Here is a 14,108-nt window from a genome sequence, read left to right as displayed (position 1 = left end):
ACACGGGAATGTCCCATTGAGGCAACACAGACTGAAGAGGCAACTTTACTCCACTCTGCAGGCTTGGCCTTGGGTGTGTGGGTACGTGGAGTGCCGGGTGCAGGGTGCAGGGTACATGATTACCTTGAAGACGCAGGGGTACAAGTTACTTATGGGGTGCAGGGGTACACGGTTGCCTATAGAATGTGAAGCATATGGTTACCTACAGGATTCTAGAATACATGGTTACCTATAGTCTGAGGGTATATGTTACATTTAGGGTGCAAGGGTACCTGTTATCTATGGGGTGCAGGGGTACATGGTTACCTTTAGGATGCAGGGGCTTAGGTTACTTATAGGGTGCAGGGTAGATGGCTATCCATAGGATGTGAGGTGCATGGTTACCCATGGGGTGCAGGAATACATGGTTACCTTCAGGATGCAGGGGCTCAGGTTACTAATGGGGTGCGGGGTAGATGGTCACCTATTGGATGTGAAGTGCATGGTTACTGATGGGGTGCAGGGGTGCATGGTTACCTTTAGAATGGCATGGTTACTGATGGGGTGCAGGGGTGCATGGTTACCTTTAGAATGCGGGGGTTCAGGTCACCTATAGGGTGCAGGGTAGATGATTAGCTATAGGATGTACAGTGCATGGTTATCTATGGGGTGCAAGGGTGCGTGGTTACCTTTAGGATGTGGGGCTCAGGTTATTTACGGGGTGCAGAGTACATTGTTATCCATAGGATGTGAGGTGCATGGTCACCCATGGGGTATAGGGATACATGGTTACCTTTAGGATGTTGGGGCTCAGGTTACTAATGGAGTGTGGAGAAGATGGTCACCTGTAAGATGTGAAGTGCATGGTTACTGACGGGGTGCAGAGGTACATGGTTACCTTTAGGATGTGGGGCTTAAGTTATTTATGTGGTGCAGGGTAGATGGCTATCTAAAGGATGTGAGGTACGTGGTTATGGAAGGGGTGCCGGAAGTCTGTGATTAGTTCTCGGTGCCAAGGCACACGTTATGGCTCCAGCAAGGTGGTCGAGAGATGTATAAGCCACTTCTGACAACTTTTTCTCAGATGCCCTTCTCCCGTAGTATGGAAAACAAGGTGCTAATCACACCAATTTTAAATATTGAAGCAGATTTTTAAGGATATTTTCTCACTAGAGTGTTAGAAAAGCTAGTTACTGGAAGGTATGAAAAATAATGCAATTTCACTTTTGTGAGAAAGATCTTTTGAGCAATCTTATCCCCCCATTCCATATTGAATAGATGTATGATCATTGTTACAATAAGAATCATCCCTGCCCCCTTGACAATCTATTCTTGCAGGCCTTATTCCTGGAATTCTTTTGCTCATGCTAGTTCATGTAATCCTCACAACAGCCCTTTGGGCTCCATATGTTCATAATCCCCATTTCACAGACAAGGAAACTGAGGCTCAGAGAATTTCCACAACTTGACTAAGCTCAAGCAGCTACTCAGTGCCAGCATGGGGCCTAGAACCCACGTGTGTCTAATATCAACACTGTGACCTTTTCCATGCTGCTACCTGCAAAAGGAGATGGTCACTCAAAACTCACCAACCTACCACATGGGGACAAAAGCCTTGCCCGGGACTGAAATGACACAACCTCCTTTGTGGGCAGGTTTTGAGTTGGTATAAACACAGTGAATTTCAGGGTTGTGTCCCGGGGCCCTTTGGAAGACAGAAATCCCAAAGGAGGTAAAATGTGAACTGGAGCAGACGCTTAGCCCAAGAGCAAGCCTGGGCCCGGGGCCACCAGGCTGCCGGAGCTGGTCACACAGGGCTGATGACGGAGGAGGGGCTTGCAGAGCCCCTGCAGCTGTGATGTGGCCGGCGCTAGGACTGAGACAAGCCTGGGATGTCTGGTGCGGACCTCATGTCTGTACCTCCTCCTCCCCGACCTGGGCCAGGCCAGAGGCAGAAGACCCTGTTGCCTTTCCCTGGCCTCTCCAGCATCTGGGAGCAAGAGGGAGACAGTGCTGTGTACAGCTCAGGAGTGATTTAAACACTCCTCCAGCTCAAAGGGGAATCTTGGATTTCATTAATTAATACATCAATAGAAGCCAATGGAGAAAAACATGTCTTGTTATCTGGCTTCTCAGATGCTAGACATGGGCTCATTAGCCTTAAGCATATCAGCCCGATAACACTATTTATTCCATACAGAATAATGATCTACTTTAGGGGAACACTGCAGTGAACCGAAAGGCCGAGAACATCCATTATCACTGCTCCTGCACACTCGGGCATTATTGCCACCTGCCATAAAAATGGCAAACACGGGGTGCCTGGGCACTGGGTGCCAGCCTGCTCCACCACCCTGCACACATCACCAATGCACCACCCCTCACAACACAGCTACAGAGGTGCCCAGTCACCCTCACATCAGAGATGGGCATAGGTAACCTGGTTGAGGTCATACTTACTAAGAGACAGAGTTGGGATTCAAATCTGGGTCAGACAAACAAAGGAATCTGAGTATCTGAGTTATTTCCACGGTATCATACTTCCATGCAGATACACAGGGAGACTCAGCACAAACTCCCACCTGATAGAGAGGGGAAGCTAATGTAAGAAAGCAAGAAGAAGGTGATCAACCCACATGAACTTGTCACTGACCATTGTCCAATAAGGGTAAACAATTTAACCCATTGTACCATTGTTATTCCTATTTTCAATGACATAATCTCTCTGATGACAGTGTGTTCAGTAGGGGCCATTAGAATTACAATGCAATTCTGAACCAGTCAGCCTTGAAAGCCAATACACAAAAATAAGCATCACGTGTTGTTGTGTTAGGCTCACGCAAGGCCATTTTGAGATGCTGAGTGCTCCTGGTAGAGAAAGCAGCCATCAGTTAAACAATGACCGTATTCACGGGCAAGGAGGTTTAGTAAACCACGCCGACTAATAGCCAGTGGGCAGGATTCAGTGCCCCCTGTCTCCAGGTCTGCAATTCTGGGATCTTAAATGTGGGACCAGACAACTGCAGGGCAGGGGATGTCTAGGAAGATCTGCCTCCATGTTGCTAAAAGTTTCATCCTTCTCCTGCCCTTTCTGATTTTGGAAACCCCAAAGAAACTCTGAATTCACAAAACTACACAGACCACGGGGTCCAGTTATCCATCTCTCAATCAATCGGGTCAACCCACAGCAGGAACTCATCGACTCCTCCTTCACTGGGCACTCCTAAGATGCACAAGGAAAATGATTCAAGAGTCTGGTCCCCAAGGCCCTTTCAGTGCAGGAGGCCAGGTGAGAGCTGAGCCCATCTGTCATCACGTGCTGAGCCAGCCACGCTGCTGGGATCGCACAGAACATGAAAGTTCAGAGGAGGAGAGCCCACTGGGGCCTACAGGAGCCACTGGGGGCTTCTGGGAGAAGGGAGAGACCTAAACCCAATCTTGAGGGACTGCTAGGAAGAAGCAGCATGGACAAGAAAGAGCTGCTTGGACGGTGACTTTGAGGACACTGAACTGACCACATGCAATGGTATAAATCAGGTCAGCCAGGGGAGGTGGGCAATAAGGGCTAAGTAGTTGGAGGGGCACCTGCTAAGGGGCTCAGTTGTCACATCTTGGGCAGTGAGGAGCCATCTCTAGAGCAGGCATGGAACCACCTGCCACAAACACACACATCTCCCACAGCCAACAATGGCCTTGTTATAAAAAGGAAGAAAAAGGCATTCCAAGGAAAGGGGTGTGTTTCCATCTTGGTAATGGGACATTCACGGTAGTGGCAAGTGGGATAGGTCAGTTCTGTGCAGGAAACCGGGAGCTGTTTGGGCATTATTAAAGGCACAATATACTACCCCATGAATTACCAAGCAAAGGCACAAACACCACTTCCCCTCTCATGACAGCCCAAGGAAAATGCGTGATGCTTCATCGCAGCAGCACTGCGGTTGCACACTGCCCACAGCCCACTGCTCACACTTCTGACAATAAAAGGAGTGCAAACAAAGCCCCCTTCTACACAGGCAGCAGCTCTGTGAGGAGGGAGAACTGGCTAGAGGAGTCATTAGAAATAATATTTTTTTTCAAATTAATAAAATGCAACTGTCCACACTCAAGACCAACAGCTTGTAAAATTGGATTTCTAAAAGATGAAGGGGAAAAGAGGCCAGCACTGGTCAGAAATGGCCAAACAGAGAATTCAGGAAGGAGATTTCAGCTACTTTAGCCCAGGAGACACTGGTAGGTGTCTGTCACTCTGGCCCTAACGTGGTCACTCTGTTTGGGATGACAGTCTCTAAATCCCACCAACTGGAAAGTGCTGACTGACAGAAAAAAGCGTGCCTCTTTCCCTTAGTCCTTTGGGCCTATATCAGAGGATAGTGGGAAGCCTGAGGTCCCAAGCCAGGGAAATCCACAGCACAAGTACCATCTTTGAGATGTGGCTGCTGAAAAACACTATTCTCTATCTCTGCCAAGAGACTGAGCAGGAAGGAACTCTGGGTAAATATCCATTACAGAGAAGACCCTTAAAATACTAAGGCAAAGGTCCAGACGCAGTGGCTCATGCCTGTAATCCCAGCACTTTGGGAGGCCAAGGTGGGTGGATCACCTGAGGTCAGGAGTTTTAGACCAGCCTGGACAACATGGTAAAACCCCGTCTCTACTAAAAATACAAAAATTAACCAGGCATGGTGGTGGGCACCTGTAATCCCAGATTCTAGGGGGGCTGAGGCAAGAGAATCACTTGAACCTGAGAGACGGAGGGTGCAGTGAGCTGAGATCTCACCATTGCACTCCAGCCTGAGGAACAAGAGCGAAACTCCATTTCAAAATAAATAAATTAATTAATTAAAAATACTAAGGCAAGAATAGACAAGGTCATAGTCCTTATTTCCATGCCTGATCTGATGTTCCTTGGGAGCATTAGGGTAGAGCCCATGAATGACATGCTCTCACCATAACCCCGGCACTGGGCCTCCCATATGGTTAAGTGCTCCAAAAACATCTGTTGAATCAGTGAACGTGGTCAGCTACAGAGACATTACTGAGCAACCCCCAGGCCTGCCTACAGTGCTCCCTGGGTCAAAGTTATGGCTGCAGGCCTCTACCAGGAGCCTTCAGCATCTCAAAAGTCTCAGCATCTCACTGATCTGGCTCACTTAGACCAGCGAGCCTCACCCTGCAGTGTTGGTTATCACGCTCTGAAGAGTCAAATCCCTAGATTCTGTCCTATTCAAACCACAGGATTTTATTAGAGGAGCAACTCTTTAGCAAAAGTTAGATGCCTCAGTGTTACGGGTGGGTTATAGGTTTCCTGCAAGAGAAGACACTCGAGCTCCCATATGTGCTCAGCATCATCCTGTGAGAGCAGGACCTCTTCTTACAGGCTGCATCACTTGGGTGGGTGATATGTGCTTGGTAACTGACACCACTAGCCGGGCAGATCGACCCAACCCAAGCGACCAGTGGGACACTCCCCACCATGTGACCTCATGTTCCACAGACACCCAACAGTCACCTTGTCTTCCATGTAATGCCCAATTTCCTGGAGGAGCCCACCTGTTTATTTCTCCTGTTCCTTCCCCAGCCTTTTCCTCCTGCTTCCACTCAACCCAGCCCTGCTGATCTTGTGCAGCTGCGTGGCCTGGTCTTCCACCCCATTGAGCCTATCCTCGAAGGTTCACCCACAGCTTTACCTGCACAAGCCCAGTGGTGTCCTGGGCATCTCTGCTACTTTCAGCCCTGCGGACACCCCCAACTCTCTCCTCCTCCTCACATTGTGAGGCCCAGCTTCTCCCAATCTCTTTCTTACTTTTCCAACCACCCCACGAACTGCCAAGGCAGCTTCCCTCCCCACTTGGCAAACTAAATTCCCTCATGATCTCTCCTTGGCCTTGTTTTCACTTTCCCATCTATCCCTCTTGTTCCTCCAAAGAGTATCAGTCCAAGCTCCCCAAAAGCAGGGATATGCTTTCTCCCCTATGTGCCCCTTAGCACCAAGCAAACACTGCACGCCACAGACACTTGGTGCATACTCGGTGATGTAAGCCATTACGTGGATGCAAAGTGAATGAGCCCACTGCAGGAATTGATGGTTTTGTTTGTTTGTTTGTTTTTTCCTGCTACAGATGTTGAACCATTTGCTTTCAAAGGTGGTTGCTCTGCACACAGCTGAGGAGGTAGACTGTGTACATTAGTATGGACTGAGGGCTTGTGCCTTGCACCCCAAATTCATATGTTGAAACCTAATCTCCAGTAGGGTGGTATTTGGAGGGGGGGCTCTTAGGAGATGGTTAGGTCATAAGGACAGAGCCCTCAGGAATGGGATTAGTGCCCTTATAAAAAGGGACCCCAGAGAGATCTCTTCTCCTTCTGCCATTTGAAGACACAGCACAAAGATGGCACTCTAGGAATCAGAAAAGAGAGCCCTTGGTTTCCCTAGCCTCCAGAGCAGTGGGAAATGAATGTCTGTGGTTTATAAGCCACCCCGGTCACAGTGCTTTGTTATAGCAGCCGAACCGACTCAGACACGCTTGGCCCCCTGCTCGGCAACGCTGAGGCAGAGCCGGTTCCACTGCGGAGTTTAGAATATTCCTGAGGAGAACTCTCGCGCAGAGAGACTCCACCGTCCTGGCCCAGGTCTATTCTTAGCTGTGCTCACAGCCGGTTCTGGGGAGAAGGCTGGTTGTCGTTAAGCGCTCAGCAGCGCCTGGCTTGCTCCATCCAATCTTTGGTGAAGCCTTCTGTTTCCGCCTTCAGGTATTCGATTCGTCCCTGTCCTCATAGCAGGATGGGTGGGGAGGGGGGAAGGAGCCATCTGGAAGAGGTGCCCAGTCCTTTCCTCTTTCAGCTCTAGCTCCTCCATGTTCCCCACTCCCACCCCGGTTATCTGGGCCTTTATGTTATTTTTACAGGACTCGGCTCAGAACACAGCCTGTCATGGTCTTACTCCATCCTGGAGGATACTGCTGCCCTCTGGGTGATGCCTCCTTCATTCATTGCTGAAGTTTCCTTAGGCTCCAGGTAGGATCGTGCGTGGATACCGGCCACAAGGAGGATGTTCTGGGAGGAGGCAGCCAGCCCTGACTGCCCCATCTGGACACAGAGGCCTTACATGCTGCCCCCTGATTCCTGTGGCCCTGCCAGGAACAATCCCATTGAGACATGGCCCTCTCTGACTCGGACTCCACCTTGGGAAGGAGCCACAGCCTCCTTCTCTGTCCGTCCCTGTTCTGGAACCAGCTTCAGCCCAATGGAGATGGTGGAATGTGCATGGTTTGCTTTCAGACTCTTCTTCTCTCTTCATAATTTCACTCATTCATTCATTCATTCAACATTTATTCATATATTTCTTTAGCTCCTATCTTAGTTTGGGTTCCCACAAAAAGCAGGCACTTGGTGAGACAAGGACATGGGTGCAGATTGTTCATTTAAGAGATGATCCCAGGAAATAGAAATGAGAGAGTGGGGACGTGAGATAGGGAAGTGGGGACATCGATCCTGAGTGCATTTATGGGCAGGTCACCACTGTGGACAACTGGAGCTCCATCCTGCAAACGCCCTCTGAGAAAGCAGAGCGAATGCCAATCTCGGGGTGTGTACACGCTAATGCTGTCTCCCATTGCCTGAATGTTTCCCTGGGTGCATTAATCTCCAGCATGACCAGGCTTCCTTGCAAGGAGCTGAGGAAGCTCCCATGGTTCTTCATGCAAGAGAAGCTGTCAGTGGCTAGGAACTGTCCGGTGAAGCCACAGATGGGTTCAGAGTGAGCTCAGGAACATGGAACAGGGCATTGAGAGCATCCACTACAGCCCAATGGTGGTCATTTTGCAGACATTGATTGGATGCACAGCTGCCAGGTGCATTCAATGGGGATGCCCATGCTGGCTTTGAATAAGCACGCCATCCAGGAGCCAACTATATTTTTAATGGATTGAGTGGTTTCTTTCCAGGAACTTCATAGGGGAAATTGTAGTCCTGTTAAACTGAAATTCAGGAAGGCTGAGTTTGAAACTGGTTCTGTGGACATCACTCTACCTTTGCACTGATTTATTTGTCAACATGGAACATAAAGCATACAAGAAGCTCCCATCATGGGTCACCATGGATCCAGAAATGAGCCAAGGCCGCTGCCTTCAAATGACCCACTCCAGTCGAGGAGTAGAAAAACATGGCCGGGCGCGGTGGCTCACGCTTGTAATCCCAGCACTTTGGGAGGCCGAGGCGGGCGGATCACGAGGTCAGGAGATCGAGACCACGGTGAAACCCTGTCTCTACTAAAAATACAAAAAATTAGCCGGGCATGGTGGTGGGCGCCTGTAGTCCCAGCTACTCGGAGAGGCTGAGGCAGGAGAATGGCGTGAACCCGGGAAGCGGAGCTTGCAGTGAGCCGAGATCACGCCGCTGCACTCCAGCCTGGGCGACAGAGCAAGACTCCGTCTCAAAAAAAAAAAAAAAAAGGAAAAACACAACCAGCCCTGACATGCTACCGGGAGTTCCACACTCTTACCCAGAGAGAGGTGCTTTGGGCTCACAAAAAGGAAAATAATTATTGACCAGGGATGAGTACAGAAGGCTTACTGAGGAGATGATGCCAATTTTATACCAGGAACAGACAGTAATCATCAACTGTCTCAGAAGCTTCCTTTTTTCTGCGGGTTGCAATGTTAATTTTCATTTGAAAGTCCTTTTGGGTAGAGCATGATTTAGTTCACCACAAGTCACTCTAGCTTCGTTCAGTGACAGAATCTGTCAGTCCCACCCTGAAATGCATGACTATAAAAAATATTCAGGAAACACAGTGGGACCACCCTGTGCATAGCTGCCTATAGAAGCTTTATCCCTCAACCTCTGGCTTCCTCCCTTTGGACAGCTGTCACAGAGTACCACAGCCTGGGGACTTATAAACAACAGAAATGTATTTCTTACCCTTCTGGAGGCTGGAAGTCTGAGATCAGGGTGCCAGCCCAGTCAGTCCTGGCGAGGGTCTACTTCCTGTTTCACAAGTGGCTGTCTTCTCAATTTGTCTTCACTTGGTAGGAAAAAAGGGTGAGAGAGCTGTCTGGGGTCTGTTTTATAAGGGCACCAATCCCATGCATGAGGGGTCCACCTTCATGACCTACGTGCCCCCAGAGGCCCTGCCTCTCACCATCACATTGCCGGTGAGGACAGTGTATAAACTTCAGGTCAGGGAACACAGACATTCTGTCCACACATCCCCGCATTCTGGGCTTCAGGTTCCAGGCTTCCTGGCCTGCTTGCTGGATGCAGAAGCCACCAGGGACCTTTGGATCTCTGGTCCGGAGCACATTGACTCCTCCTTCTGGAAGCTTCTCAGGTACTCTCTCTCTCACCCCCTCACATCCAAATCCTATTCTTCATGCAGGGCCCATTAGCTCACCCGTAATACTTTCCTTGCAAGGGGTTGCTCTTTTTAAATGTTCCATTCCCACTACTCTTATGCGCAATCTCACCGACATTGACACGTATGATGGGATCATGAGAGTGGGATTTCAGATGCAGATGGACAGGCCATTGAGGAGGAATCTGTGGAAGGAGACTCATCCCAGAATTCAGGGCTTCGCATTGCATATGTTACTGTAGCTCGCTCTTTCTTTCTTTCTTTCTTTTTCTCTCTTTCTTTCTTTCTTTCTTTCTTTTTCTTTTGAGATGGAGTCTCACTCTGTCACCCAGGCTAGAGTGCAGTGGTGCCATCTCAGCTCACTACAACCTCTGCCTTCTGGGTTCAAGTGACTCTCATTCTTATGCCCCCGCCTCCCGAGTAGCTAGCATTACAGGCACATGCCACCACACCCTGCTAATTTCTGTATTTTTGTAGAGATAGGGTTTCACCCTGTTGGCCAGGCTGGTCTCAAACTCCTGACCTCAGGTGATCTGCCCACCTCGGCCTCCCAAAGTGCTGGGATTACAGGTATGAGCCACCACGCCTGGCCAAAGTTACTGCGGCATTTCTGACTTGAGTCGTTCCTGAGGTCATCAAGCAGTCGTGAGTTTTCTGAGAGCAGGGCCCATGCATTGCTCCTGTTGTACCACCAATGCCCTGCACACGACCCCGGAACTAGCGCATGGTCATTAAATGTTGAGTGAACAAAAGCTTCTCTCCAGATATGCGACAACTGATCAACAACCTCAAGCACTATTCCCATGCTCTGCCTGACCATGGGGGTCATGGGAGCACATTCTGGAATCAATGAATTCTTTCCTCTGGGATTACAAGCCTACTTCAGTATTTATGGAACCACCACAACAATCTTTAGATATCATTTGGTGAATATTACATAGATAGCTTTTTGATATAACAAGTGTGTTTATTTTCTCTGTCTGGAAACTCAACATCTTGAGCTTTTCTGAGCTCTCAGCATTCTCTTCTGTGGAATGGGTTTGTCGGACATAATCGTCTCTCTTTCCTTCCCGCAGTCCCATAAGATAAGTCCAAATGTAAAACATGGCTTGTTGATGGCCTGAACTGGGACATTAGTCTTGCTGCCAAACATTTTCAAGGGAAACAAAATATTTTAAATGTCTGGTGCCACACAGAAGCATTCCTCACTTCCTCTCCAGAGGGGCAGACAATGAATGGAAGGCAAGGTGCGGGTCAGGCCGTCATCATGGCTAATAAATACTCTTACACTGCCTCATCGGTCTCCTGGCTCCTGTCTCCGCCTGGCCAGACATCGACACATTCCCATCCTCTCCTCAGGTTAGGAGGACCTAAGTGCTGGGGGAATAGGTCTTTGGAGAAGGAAATGATTCACGGCCCAGCAGAGCAGGCTCCCAGCCACCTGCTCCCACCACCCTCCAGGCCCTGGGGGCACAGATGCATGACCGAGAGGGGCTCAAGTCTCCCTGGGCGGATCTATTACATGCATTAAAATAATTTACGCTTAGCCCTATAAAGCGTTTAATTCGTCTTGCCATCATCCATTCCAGAAGCGTTCCTCTTCATCGTGAATTATTTTTGAAGTATTTATGTGGACCTCACCGAAAATCACCCCAGTCAGCAAACTAAGAAATGGAAAGGCATTAAGAGGAGGCATTGACCCTAGGCTCACAGGCTGGAGGGTGGCCGGGGTCAATGCGGTGGGAGAGGGACCTGGGGTGGCCACAGCAGACGCTGGCTAGGCTGTTGGCTCTGTTATCCCTGCCCACAGCTAGGCATGGGCAGGGTGCACAAGGTTTTCTAAATATTAATGATTGTGTGGGGGCATTTCTGATTGGAAAGCACTTCTCCATGGTCTCACTTGCTGCCTGCAGTAAGCCTGTGCTGCAGATGCTCACAGCTTCTCTTACAGATGAGGAAACTGAAGTGCAGAGAGAAGGAGGGATGTGCCTCGTAGAGTAGATTTGGACTGGATCCAAGTTTCCCATTTGCATCCACAAGTCCCTCTGTAGGAAGCTGGTCTTAGACAATCCTGGCGCGAAGGGGGCCATTAGACTAGCTTTGTCAGGCATTCCCTCCACATGCAGACACAGCCCATACTAAAGGCAAACGGGACCACGCCCAAGTTCTCCAAAACACTGCCGGTCTGCCCTGGAGTCGTGTCAATATTACTCTTTGTTTGGGGGTCGCTTTTCTGAAGACTGCAGAAGGAGCTCTCTTTTTTTTTTTTTTTTTTTTTTTTTGAAACAGAGTCTCTGTCTGTTGCCCAGGCTGGAGTGCAGTGGCACAATCTTGGCTCACTGCTACCTCTGCCTCCCGGGTTCAAGCTATTCTCCTGCCTCAGCCTCCTGAGTAGCTGGGACTACAGGCGAACGCCACCATGCCAGGCTAATTTTTTGTATTTTAGGAGAGACGGGGTTTCACCGTATTGCCCAGGCTGGTCGTGAACTCTTGAGCTCAGGCAATCCGCCCATCTCAGCCTCCCAAAGTGCTGGGATTACAGGCGTGAGCCACTGTGCCTGGCTCATTTTTTTTTTTAAAGCTAACAACATTCCCATAAAAATCTAGTGATTATTATCAAAGAAAATTGTGCTGGGAATTTTTATTTATTCAATATCTATTTATTTGAGGTCCTACGCACTATAATAGACACTGTTTGTAACAGGGTTGTGAATGACAGGGCCCTGCTCTCAGGGAGCTTACATTCTCATAAGGAAGGTAGACCATGAGCATTTAAAGAAAGGGGTAAGCAAGGTATTTCCAGATAGTGATTACTACCATAAAGAAGAGAGAAATTGGGTACCTCAGGGGAAGAGAAAAAGGTGGTTGGAAAGATTGGCAAGGCCAGAGCAAGTAGGGCCTCTGATGCAGGCCATAAAAAGAATGACAGGCCGGGCACAGTGGCTCATGCCTGTAATCCCAGCACATTGTACACTGGGAGGCCAAAGCAGGCGGACTGCTTGAGCCCAGGAGTTCGAGACCAGCCTGGGCAACATGGTGAAGCCCCTTCTCTAAAAAACTACAAAAAAAAAAAAAAAAAAGAATTAGCCAAGTGTGGCGGCACGCACCTGTAGTCCCAGTTACTCAGCATGCTGAAGTGGAAGGATCACTTGAGCCCAGGAGGTGGAGGCTGCAGTGAGCCAAGATGTACCACTGCCCTCCAGCCTGGGTGAGAGAACATGGCCCTGTTTCAAAAAACAAAATAAAACAGAAAAGGAATGCCATTCTGATACATGTTACCAAGTGGCTGGACCGCAAAAACATGATGCTGAGTGAAAGGAGTCAGACACAGAAGGTCACATATTGTAGGATGCCACATATATAAAATATCCAGAATCAGTAAATCTGTACAGACAGAAAGCTGGCTGGTGGCTGCCAGGGGCTGGGGAGAAAGGGGAATGGGGAATAACTGGTGAACAGGTTTGGGGTTTTCTTTTCTTTTCTTTTCTTTTCCTTTTAAATATTTTTCTGAGACGGAGTCTCACTCTGTCGCCCAGGCTGGAGTGCAGTGATGTGATCCCTGCAACCTCTGCTTCCAGGGTTCAAGTGATTCTCCTGCCTCAGCCTCCTGAGTAGCTGAGATTACAGGAGCCCGCCACAACACCCAGCTAACTTTTTTATATTTTTAGTAGAGATGGGGTTTCACCATGTTGGTCAGGCTGGTTTTGAACTCCTGACCTCAAGTGATCCACCCGCCTAGGCCTCCCAAAGTACTGGGATTATAGGCGTGAGCCACCGTGCCTGGCCTGGGGTTTTCTTTTGGGGTAATGAAAATAGGAACTTAAAATGTACTAAATGCCACTGAATTGTACACTTTAAAATAGTTAATTTTATGTTATGTGAATTTCAGCTCAATTAATTAAAAAAAAACCCGATATTCCAATATCACGTGGCCACGTGGACTCTTCTGTGTCATTTCCAGCCCAATGGCCTCTTTCCAAAGCCCTGTGGGGCCCCTTGCCTGACCACCTCTAAAGCCCACACCTCCCACTCCGCTCTTGTTTCAGGGCTCTCTTTCGGAACAAGGCTTCGGGGCATCTGCTGGCAGCCAGCAAGTGCTTCTCAGAGCTCAGCACTAAGGGCCTTCTTTGAGCATTACTTGACCCCCACTGTCTAAAGCTTTGTCTACTCTGGAATCGCCTCATTTGTTGAATTCTGCTCTGACTGGGCAGGGGGTATAGGAGGACACAGAACCCTCTTCTCCTGTCCTCGCGGCGTCCCCAGTACCCAGCACAGTACTTGGCATGACTCAAGCACAAAAGATTGCCCAGCTCCTCCCAGCGGTGCCTCCACCTCACCCCCCAGTGCTGCCGGGGCCCAATTTCTGATAAAGGCAGTGATCCTGGGGAGGAAATGGGCAGCGATTTGGGGAGGAAAACAGTTAAGTGTTAATAATTTAAAAGATAAGAGGCTCTGATCCTTGTCCGAGTAATGCAGTGAGCAGCAGGCGCCGCGCAGGACCCGCGCGTCCTCAGCGGTGGCCCGGGCCACAGCGCGCCCCATTCGGGCCCAGGCGTCCCCTTCCTCACCAAAAGACGAGTCCTTAGGGACGGTCTGGCTCAGGGCATTCTCCCTTTGCGGCCAAAGATGTTTTTTGCTTTGATCCTTCGAAACCACGGGGCTGGTCCAGAGCCCGAGGCCTCAGCGGGTTTGCGCCCGAGGACACCCGCCCCCACCCGCGGCGACACGCAGGCCCCGGGCGCCCCCGCCTGGCGCCGCGCCCCGCTCTGCGCCTGGC

The sequence above is a fragment of the Hylobates moloch genome, unplaced genomic scaffold (genome assembly GCF_009828535.3).
Source record: "Hylobates moloch isolate HMO894 unplaced genomic scaffold, HMol_V3 SCAFFOLD_12, whole genome shotgun sequence".
NCBI classification, from domain to species: Eukaryota; Metazoa; Chordata; class Mammalia; order Primates; family Hylobatidae; genus Hylobates; species Hylobates moloch.
Note: the sequence above shows the minus strand (reverse complement) of the source record.